This window comes from Myotis myotis, unplaced genomic scaffold (genome assembly GCF_014108235.1).
Source record: "Myotis myotis isolate mMyoMyo1 unplaced genomic scaffold, mMyoMyo1.p scaffold_m19_p_2, whole genome shotgun sequence".
NCBI lineage: Eukaryota > Metazoa > Chordata > Mammalia > Chiroptera > Vespertilionidae > Myotis > Myotis myotis.
The window spans coordinates 121,072,898-121,083,060 of NW_023416324.1; the positions used below are offsets into that span (position 1 = coordinate 121,072,898).

Sequence of the window (10,163 nt, forward strand, 5' to 3'; positions counted from 1 at the left end):
GATATGTAAGAATTGTTATTTCCAGCATGATTTGAAATGAATTTCTGCTAAGAACTACAGACATTTTTATTTTTATTTATTTATTTATTTATTTATTTTATTGCTTAAAGTATTACAAAGGGTATTACATATGTGTCCATTTTATCCCCCCGCCCTAGACAGTCCCCTAGCCTCCCCTATCCCCCAATGTCTTATGTCTACTGGTTATGCTTCTATGCATGCATACAAGTCCTTTAGTTGATCTCTTACCCCCCTACCTCCTGCCCCGCAACCCTCCCCAGCCTTCCTGCTGCAGTTTGACAATCTGTTTGAGGCAGCTCTGCCTCTGTATCTATTATTGTTCAAAAGTTTATAATGGTCTCTATTATCCATGAATGAGTGAGATCATGTGGTATTTTTCCTTCATTGACTGGCTTATTTCACTTAGCATAATGCTCTCCAGTTCCATCCATGACGTTGCAAATGGTAAGAGTTCCTTCCATTTTAGAGCAGCATAGTATTCCATCGTGTAGATGTACCACAGTTTTCTAAACAGACATTTTTAAACAAAAGCTTAAATGTTTCTTTATTAACAATTGTCTTTTTTTTGTTTTGCATGTAAGAAATAAGATACAATTATAAGTCCATCATATTTCTAGATCTGAATTTAGATCTGACTAAAATCATTCTATCAATTAGCAAGAAATGTTCACATAATTCTCAGTAGAGAAGCTGGAAGGTGATTCACATAAAAGATTCAAACGTGAAAAATTTCTGGTGAGTCTGAAGCTATTTCTCATATAGATTACTAAAATTATTACTTAAGATAAATTTTGGGTTCGATCAGTGTGGCTCAGTGTTTGAAAGTCAACCTAAGAACCATGAGGTCCTGGTTCAATTTTTAGTCAGGGCACATGCCTGGGTTATGGGATTGATTCCCAATAGGGGGCATGCAAGAGGCATCCAGTCAATGATCCTCTCAAAATTGATGTTTCTATCTCTATCTCCCTCTCCCTTCTCTCTCTGAAATCAATAAAAATACATTTAAAAATAAATAAATTTTTGTTCTCCTTGCATTAATTGCGGTAGGTATATTTTTCTACCTACTCTCTCATATTTTCTTCTAATAGGTTTAATTTAAAAGACTGAACTATAATAATAATCATTTAGTAATTAAAATATAGATCATATTAAATTAATTAAATAATAATTAATTTTTCCTGGGGTACCAAATATTCAACAAGAATCATACATAATATGTAACATGTAATATAAAAAGACAAACTTTAGGAAAGTAAGGTTTACTTGCATTTCCCGAGTTATCAGGCCCGGCTCCTAGAGACAGCGAGCTCTTGAGGAACACGTGCAGGCTCATTGCTGCACACAATGTGGAGATTTGTGGGCATGGCACCACATCACTGGAGTCATTGCCACAGACTCCTGAAAGATTTTTCCTCCATCTTCCATTTTTTGCCGTATGATGTTGCTTCTATAATCTTCTACAATTTAAATCTGATAATGTCAGCCCTAGCTGGTTTTGCTCTGTGGATAGAGCATTGGCTTGCGGACTGGAGGGTCAAGGGCACATGCACAGGTTGGGGACTTCATCCCTAGTAGGGAGCATACAGGAGGCAGACAATCAATGATTCTCTATCATCATTGATATTTCTCTTTCTCTCTCCTTCTCCCTTCCTCTCTGAAATCAAAAATATATTTTATAAAAGAAAAAATAAATAAATCTGATAATGTCAATCTCTAGCTTGAAGTATCATTACTTTGGGGTTGGTATCCTAAATTTGAGAAGCGTGCAAAGATAAACTATTTTTCTATTCTCATATCTTACCTCTTGCACATGTTTGTTCATATCTCTGACGTTTTGCCCATTTTTCTCCCTGCCTGAAAAAAAGTATCTCCATCCTATTTGGCTCTTGTGAATCCCTCAACACTCCACTCATTTGTCATCTTGTCTGGGAAGTCATTCAGCCCTCTTCCAGACCGAGCTGCCTTACTCTGTGTGCACAGAAGCACCCAGTGGGCTTGGAGGTGCGAAAATAGTGTACCAGAAGCAATGTGTACCAGAAGCAATCTTATTTTGAAAAAAATATTCATAACATTCAAGGCTGTCTTCAAATTTCTGGGCATCTCAGTTCCTCAGAATAACCCTAAAAGAACAATTTCCCCTCATGGGTAAGATGCTTCTTCCCTAATTTCAGTGGTTGTACTTCAATTAACATTCCTTCTAGAAAACACAAGACAACCTCCATTGTCATTCTCGGTTTGGCTGGTAGAAGAAGTGAAGTTGAATCTGAAATTAGCCAAGTCACTAAGTCCCTTATTCATGAATAGGGAATGGGGATACAGAAAAAATATAATCAGTGGGTATTTTGTTTGTTTTGGTGGCTTGTACCTCTAACATTTAAACTGAGAAGATTGTAACTACTATGTTTTGGGGGAGCAGGGGAGACAAGTATTTTTTTATAGTTTGCTATATTAACCTTTTTTTTTTCTTTCCCATATCTTATTCTCTTAATTTTATTATGCTTTGATGTGAATTACAACCTGGTGGAATTTCCTTATTTCAATACACTTTTTATTTCATTCAACTGTGGTGTATTATTTTTAACAAATAGATTACATTTCTAAATGTGTTAGGCCTAACACTACAAATATATACATATTACTTTATAGAATTGCTTGTAAAATTAGTTCATAAAAAGAAGAAGAGCCGAAACCGGTTTGGCTCAGTGGATAGAGCGTCAGCCTGCGGACTGAGAGGTCCCGGGTTCGATTCCGGTCAAGGGCATGTACCTGGGTTGCGGGCACATCCCTGGTGGGGGATGTGCAAGAGGCAGCTGATCGATGTTTCTCTCTCATCGATGTTTCTAACTCTCTCTATCTCTCTCCCTTCCTCTCTGTGAAAAATCAATAAAATATATTTTAAAAAAAAGAAAAAAAAAAGAAGAAGAAATATGCATTCTACTGCCTTTTATAATCATGAAATTGTCTTTACTGTTGTTGTTATTGTTGTTGTGTGTATAGGAGGGTGGAGGGTCCAACCTAAATGATTTTTTTTAGTCTTTGTAAAATGGATCTTCTACTAACAAATTCTCTCAGCTTTTATTTAACTGGGAATTTCTTTGCTGCCTTTACTCTGTTGTTTCTATTAAGAAATAGCTGCGTTCTTTTTTCTTAATTGGGACTCCTTTTCTATGACAAATCAATTTTCTCTTACTGTTTTCAAGTTTTTATCTTTAGATTTTAATATTTGTATATAATGTATATGAGTATGCATTTCTTGTGTTTATCATATTGAAGATTGTATTTTTGGTTGTATAGATTAATATTTCTCATCGAATTTGAAGTTATCAGTCATTTTTTAGAATATTTTTTACTCCTATCTCTCCTCTTTCTGATATTCTTATTACATGTATGTTGATTTGCTTAATGAAATCTCACATTTCTCTCAGAGCCTATTCATTTTTCATTATTATCCACCCCCTCACTAGCAATCTATCTTCAAGTTCATTCTTTTTTGTTTATTACAATTACTGTTCTTTTCCACTTTCCACTCCAGAATAAACATTTAGTTCTTTTTTATAAATTTTATATCTTCACTGGTATTCTTTTTCAAATACATTTTTTACTGATTTCAGAGAGGGAGAGAGAGAGAGAGAGAGAGAGAGAGAGAGAGAGAGAGAGAGAGAGAGAGAGAGAAAGAGAAACATCAACGATGAGAGGGAACTATTTACTGGCTCCTCCTGCATGCCCCCTACTGAGGATCGAGACTGCAACCCAGGCATGTGCCCTTGACAGGAATTGAAACTGGGACCTTTCAGTCCACAGGCTGACTCTATCAACTGAGCCAAACTAGCTAGGGCTTCACTGGTATTCTTTATTTGATGAGACATTGTAATCATGCTTCCTTTACTTCTTTAAACATAGCATCCTTTAGCTCATTGACATTTTATAAAAGCTGCTTTGACGATTTTAAACCCAACACATCTAATCTCTCCCACTAAGTTTATTTTATCCGCTTATTTTTCTGTATTGGGTCACACTTTGCTGTTTTTTTCCCATGTCTCTCCCCTCACCCCCCTTTTTTGAAAACTGAATACTTTAGGTAATAATACATTGTAGCAATTCTGGGTAATGACTCGCTTCACCATTCTCTGGAGCGTGATTTGTTGCTGCTAGCCTCTTTGCTTAGTGCCTTGACTGGACTGTTTAAGAGAAGTGTCTTTGTCCTGCAGTGCACAACCTCTGCTGTCCCCCCTCAGATGGTGCGGTCGTGGGCATGCACACAGTCATCCTAAAATGACAGTGTTTCTACCAGGGATTTCTTTGACCGTCTCCCTGATATCTCCCCTGTGTTTTCTGCCTCCTTTAATATTAAAACAGGAATTTTTAGGGGTGAAAAAGACAGGTTTAGGAAATTTTAGAAATTACGGGGACCATGGAAGAAGCACAGGGCTACAGAGCAGCAGAAGGTATATTTCCATAGAAGAGGGGAGCTGAAAAGCTGCAACAGGTACATTTCCATAAGATGAGGGAGCTGGAAATAGCAGAAGGTCTATGTCTCATGTGAGGTTCTACCTTTGAGCTTGTAACCAGACAAACAATGGGTCCATGCTGCCTGTCACTACTCGAGCCAATGAAGCAGAGACAGGGTTGAATCATATGTGGGTGTTTATTCCAGTACTGCAGGCAGTATGGGAGAACAGCAGGTCAGCCTCAGAAATCTGCTCTGCACTCCACCATAAGCCAGTCGCTTATATAGTAAAAGTACAAAGGAAAAGTAGGCAAAAGAGAAGTTTACAGATATGCAAAAGAACTAGGGGTCTTTGAAAGGCTTAGTGATATGCAAGGGCTGGAGTTACATGGGGAAATAGCCCAAGTGCCATATGAGCAATTAGCAGGTAAGCAGGCTGAAGTTCTTTATGACAACTTTCAGAGACTTTAAATGGTGGTTATTTTTATAATTTTCACCATTTATGGTTGTTTCAGAGGGAATGGGTCCAAAGGACTCCTCATGTACCCATTCCAGACATTGACATCTGGCCACTGTTTTTTTGTTTTTGTTTTTGGTGGCAAAATATTTATTGTTTGCTGCCCCCCTACTCCCCAGGAGACCACGGGGTTATGAGGGCTAGAGTGTGTCACAGCATCTTATGAAATAGGGAGATGGACTAGGCCATCTCCCTGAGCTTTGCTTCTGTCAGCTGGAGCTTGGCCTTGTCTGCCTCCTGGATTTTGAGGGGCACCTTGACCGGGTAGCCCACAGTGTCACTGCACTCCTGCAGATGCTGGGCCTGCCGCTGCGCCTCACCATGCCTGGCGTGCAGCTTGCCTGGCTCCCAGGTTGGTACAGAGCAGCCAGGGTCCTAGCCCAGCCCTGGGGCACAGGAGCCCCCAGCGCCAGGACAGCTGCCACACCCACGCTGGCCAGAGCCTGTATGTAGCCTGACACTGCCTATGCCAGGGCACCTGTGGCCTCATCAGCCACTTCCAGGAAACAGACCGAGTCCAGATGAGGTTTTAATCAGCATCCAAGGAGCCCAAGCTTTGGGCAATGCTCAGGGCCAGCTTCAAGGCCAGGAATGCTTCAGGGTCCTTCTAGAAGCACTCTGAGGGCTCTGGGAAGGGCTAACGCAGAGGCTAGGGGGTGCTGTGGCAGCTATGAAGGGCATGAATGGTAAGAGCAGCCTCAGGCCAATGTCCAGGCAGGTGTGGAGAGTCTGGCAGGCGCACTCAGTGGTCACCTGGCCCACCCAACTCAGCACAGGCTTCAGGCACTCCAGGCAGACATCACAGAACTCATAGAGCCAGAAGCTGTACTAGGAGGTAGTGACAGCCGGAAGTCATAGGCCTGGAAACCTTGGTTGCTGAGACTCACAGCCTGAAGTCAGCTGGCTGCAGACCCAGATGTCCACCAGGCTCTTGTGGCCTCCAGGCTCCAAGGTGGCTGAGGGCACGAAACCCTTGCCAAAGCCATGAAGGGCAAACTTGCTGGTGTTCCAGAGCTTGTTGCAGAAGCGACAGTATCCCAGTATCTAGTTTATGTCATGCCCTTGGGATGTGTAGGCGCACAGTCCAAACTGGAGGGCATCAGTGCCACACTTGGGAATCCCCGCCGGGAAGTATGCCTTCTGCCCTTCTTTAGCCCTCTCCGTCTCACTGGGATCCAGATTGCTGTTCAGTAACTGGACATGGAGGCCCTGTAGGGAGACTCCCTGGATGACATCCAGGGGGTCAATGACATTGACCAGAGACTTGCTCATCTTCCAGCCATAGTCATCTGCACAATGGCATGGAGGTAGACCTCTCTGAAGGGCAGCCTGCCGGTGAGCTTCAGGCCCAACATGACCATCCTGGCCACCCAGGAGAAGAGGATGTCATGGTCTGTCTCCAGCAGGGTCCCTGGGTAGAACACACTCAGATCTGCTGACTGGCTGAGACATCCCAGTGAAGCAGAATTTTTGGACTGCGCAGGATGTCCCAGATTCTTTGTCCACCAGAGTCGAAGAATGAATCCACAGACAGAAGATGGTATAGCAAAGGTGGAGGTTTATTGAGGAACAAGTACAGACTCCCACATGGGAAGGGGGAAAGAGTTCCACACAACTCCCCCATGGGGAGGGGGAAAGGGTCCCACAGAGTTCCTTTTCCTTATGGCTTATAAAGGCTGCAAATACTTGTGCCTGATATCCCCTCTGATTGGTCACTATTCCCTTAGACTGGTTACTATAGTAACTCCTGAGCTCAAAGGTAGAACCTCACATGGGAGGTTCTTATTGTTTTCCTTTTTCCTTTAGGCTTTCTTCTTCTTCTGGATGAAGGGCTCTTTCTCTTTATTTTGTAAATATAGACCTTTTGCTGTTCCCAGATCCCTCATTCTATGGAAATGTACCTGCTACAGCTTTTCAGCTTCCCTATTCTATGGAAATATACCTTCTGCTGCTCTGCAGCCCTGTGTTTCCTCTATGGTCCCCTTAATTTCCAAAATTTCTAAAATTTCCTAAACCTGTCCTATTTTACCCCTAAAATTCCTGTTTCAGTGGTGAAACAGGAATTTCGGGGGGTGAAAAGGGAGATCTGCAGCCTTTATAAGCCATGGGAAAAAGGAACTCTGGGACCCTTTCCCCTCCCCACATGGGAGTCCCTTCCATGGGACTCTTTCCCTCTCCCCATGTGGAGTCTGTACTTGTTCTTCAATAAATCTCCACCTTTGCTATACCACCTTCTGTCCGTGGATTCATTCTTTGATTCCAGCAGACAAAGAATCCGGGTTCCAGTCCAAAAATTCCGTTTAACCAGGATGAGGTCAGAGAAAACCAGGTGTCCAATACATCCTCCTCTTGCTGGAGACTGATCTTGTCAGGGGACACTCCAAACTCCTTGACTGCCTTCTCACAGGCCTCAGCCTTGCTGTGCCCACTCACCCAGTACTGCCAGTCGGGATCCTCTGGGGGGGGAGGGGCGATGACAGGGGGGGGGGGGGTGGTGGTGGTGGCGGGGAACGGCTGGGTCCCAGACAGTGACAAAGTAGGCTGGGATGCAATGGCCCCACCACAGCTGCCAGTGATGCATCAGTCCTGGATGTTGTCCATCCAGGCGGGCCATGTCAGCTGATTGGCCTTGGGCAGAATGCGGATGTGGCCCTGAGCCCCGGCTGCACTGGCTGCCTGGGCCATCTCCCCACAATGCAGGTACCACTGCGGCCGCAGCAAGGACTCTACCACGTCCTAGGATCTGTTGCAAAGCGGCACCACCGTGGGGTTGTCCTTGATGCCACCTAATAGTACCCACTCCTTCAGCACCACCAGCACCTCCTTCCAGGCCTCAAACCTGGGCAGGCCCAGGAAAGCGGGGCACATTGACCAGGGCCCATCAGGAGTCCATGATGCTAATAGCCTCCAGACCGCGCCTCTGCCTAACCTTGTGGTCTTTCTGGTCATGCGAAGGGGGGATCTAAAATCATCAAAGATGTGAGACAGGAATGGGGAGGTGGGGTGGGGGTAGGATCACGCTCCTCCCCTTCAGGTACTAGTATCTGGGATCTTTGGGGTGCACAGCTACAGCCACATTTCCCAGAATTGTCTCCATCCAAGTTGTCCCTCTCTGAGCGTTGGAGCTTGCAAGCAAAAGAGATGAGGACCCCAAACTCCACCTTTTCCTTGTAGCCAGGCACGGAGCGCAGCGTTCGGCTCCTCAGCTCCTTCTTGTCCACCTCGATGTCAGTGTTGAGCGTACAGGACCAGCTGACAAGGTGGGTACTGCGGTAGATGACTCCTTCCTCGTGGAGCCAGACAAAGGCCTCTGTCACAGCTGTGGACAGTTGGGGGTTCATGATGAAACAGGCTTGATCCCAATCCCAGGGGATGCCGAGCTTCTGCAGCTGGTGGTAAATCTGGTCCCCTTTCTCCTCCTTCCACTTCCAGACCTCCCACGGAAAGGTCACAGCACAGCTGGTGGGGTCGGCTGCTGCTCCTGCCAGAGCTTCTTCTCCCGGAACACTTGGATGTCAGTGCCCGCATGGTCACAGCCAGGGCTCCACAGGCGGTCTCCCCACGCATGCAGTTCCCTCGGGTCAGGGAACCTGGATGGTGTTGGTGAGTGCGTGGCCCAGGTGCAGGGAGCCTGTCATGTTTGGGGGTGGAACGCACACCATGAAGATGCCCATGGATTAGGTGCTGACAGCCGGAACATCCATACTCTGGCTTGAAGAAGCCCTGCTGTTCTCACTAAGGGCACCAGGCTGCCTCCCGTACCCAGGGCTGTAGGAGTTGGGCTTAGGGCCACTGATACTTTCCTATTCCCCAGTGGGGTTGGGAGATCATAGGTATTAACTCCAGGATCCTGCTTCTCCCTTTCCTCTGGTTTTGGTTTCTTCTGCTCCCTGGACAATGGTTGCTGCTGTTGGACCTTCTGCTTCTGTTGGAATTTCTCTATCTTCTTTCTTTCTTTGTCTCTTTCTTGAGTTGAGCAGGTTTCTTTGAAGGTGCAGTAAGACTCAGGGACTGGCTGTTGGAAGAGAGGCCTGGCTCCTGAATACAGAACCACCTCTCCCAGCACCCCCGGAATTCTGGTTGCTGGACACAAGTGATGAACCAGCGAGTGTCATTACCCCAGATCTTGTGCAGAGGGGTTCAGGACATATCGGGAGGGAAGCAGCAAGGCTGTGCGCCAGGTCAGCCAGAGTGGGAACCTCCCCAGCCAGATAGGTGTGTTGCCACTCTTCCAAGGGGCTTGAAGCCCTTCCCAGAGCCCCCAGTGCAGCCTGGGAGTCCTGGACAGAGCTGCGGAGTCCCAAGGTGGGCAGTGTTGCCCCACAGGCAGCTGGTATTAGATCCGTGTTGGTGTAACTGACCCACTGTTGGAGGAGGATGGCTGCCCGGCTGCCCCCGAGGCCTGCAGGCCACAGCCACTGGGCCATTGTACTGACCCCACACCCAGAGCCCACCGGGCCCCTGATCCAGGGCAGGCAGGTGGGCAGAGGGGCTCCTGCTCGCTAGAAGCAGTTGAAGACAGATCAGGCAGGCAGATCAGGCAGCTGGGACTGTGGGTAGTTCCCTGGGTGACCCTGGCTCCCTGGGACCGCGGCCTGAGCTGTTGATACCCATGTCCACTGTTTTTAATTGTGTGGCTGAGCCAAGTAAAGTGACTTGTTTAGAGATACAAAAGAAGGCAGGCACATAGAAAGAGAAAGAAACAACAGTCAGAGAGAAACATCTCTCTGGGGTCCTTATGACTTTCCAATACCTGGTTTTAGTCTGTGAGGTTGAGCTGCATTCTTGCTACCGTGTTTTCTGAGGCACCAACACATCCTTAAGACACATCATCTTTTTTTTCTGGGATTAATGCTTTCTGTGGTTAAGTAAAGGTGTCTAACCAAGTAAATAATGTATGAGTTCAACCACTGAAATTTTGAAAACCAAGGAGTAAGGGGTGTGGATTCAAGGATGGCACTGCCAACAGGGATTTATTTATGAAATGCTTTTTATAACAGTCTACACTTCCTAGAGTTCTAACAGAATTATTTTGAGAATAGTTGCTCACTAACTGGATAACCTTAGAAATCTTATTGCCTCAATTTTCCCATCTGTACAATAATTATGGTAATCAGACCCACCTAGCAGAGCTATCATGAGAGTTAAATGAGTTAAGGCATGTTAAGGGCTTTTAAC

General features: G+C 45.4%; 1 pseudogene; it reads right to left on the reverse strand.

Annotated features, from left to right (window-relative positions):
- Positions 1-5,135: 5,135 nt before the first annotated feature.
- On the reverse strand, positions 5,136-9,599 carry LOC118675660 (annotated as a pseudogene).
- Positions 9,600-10,163: the final 564 nt, after the last annotated feature.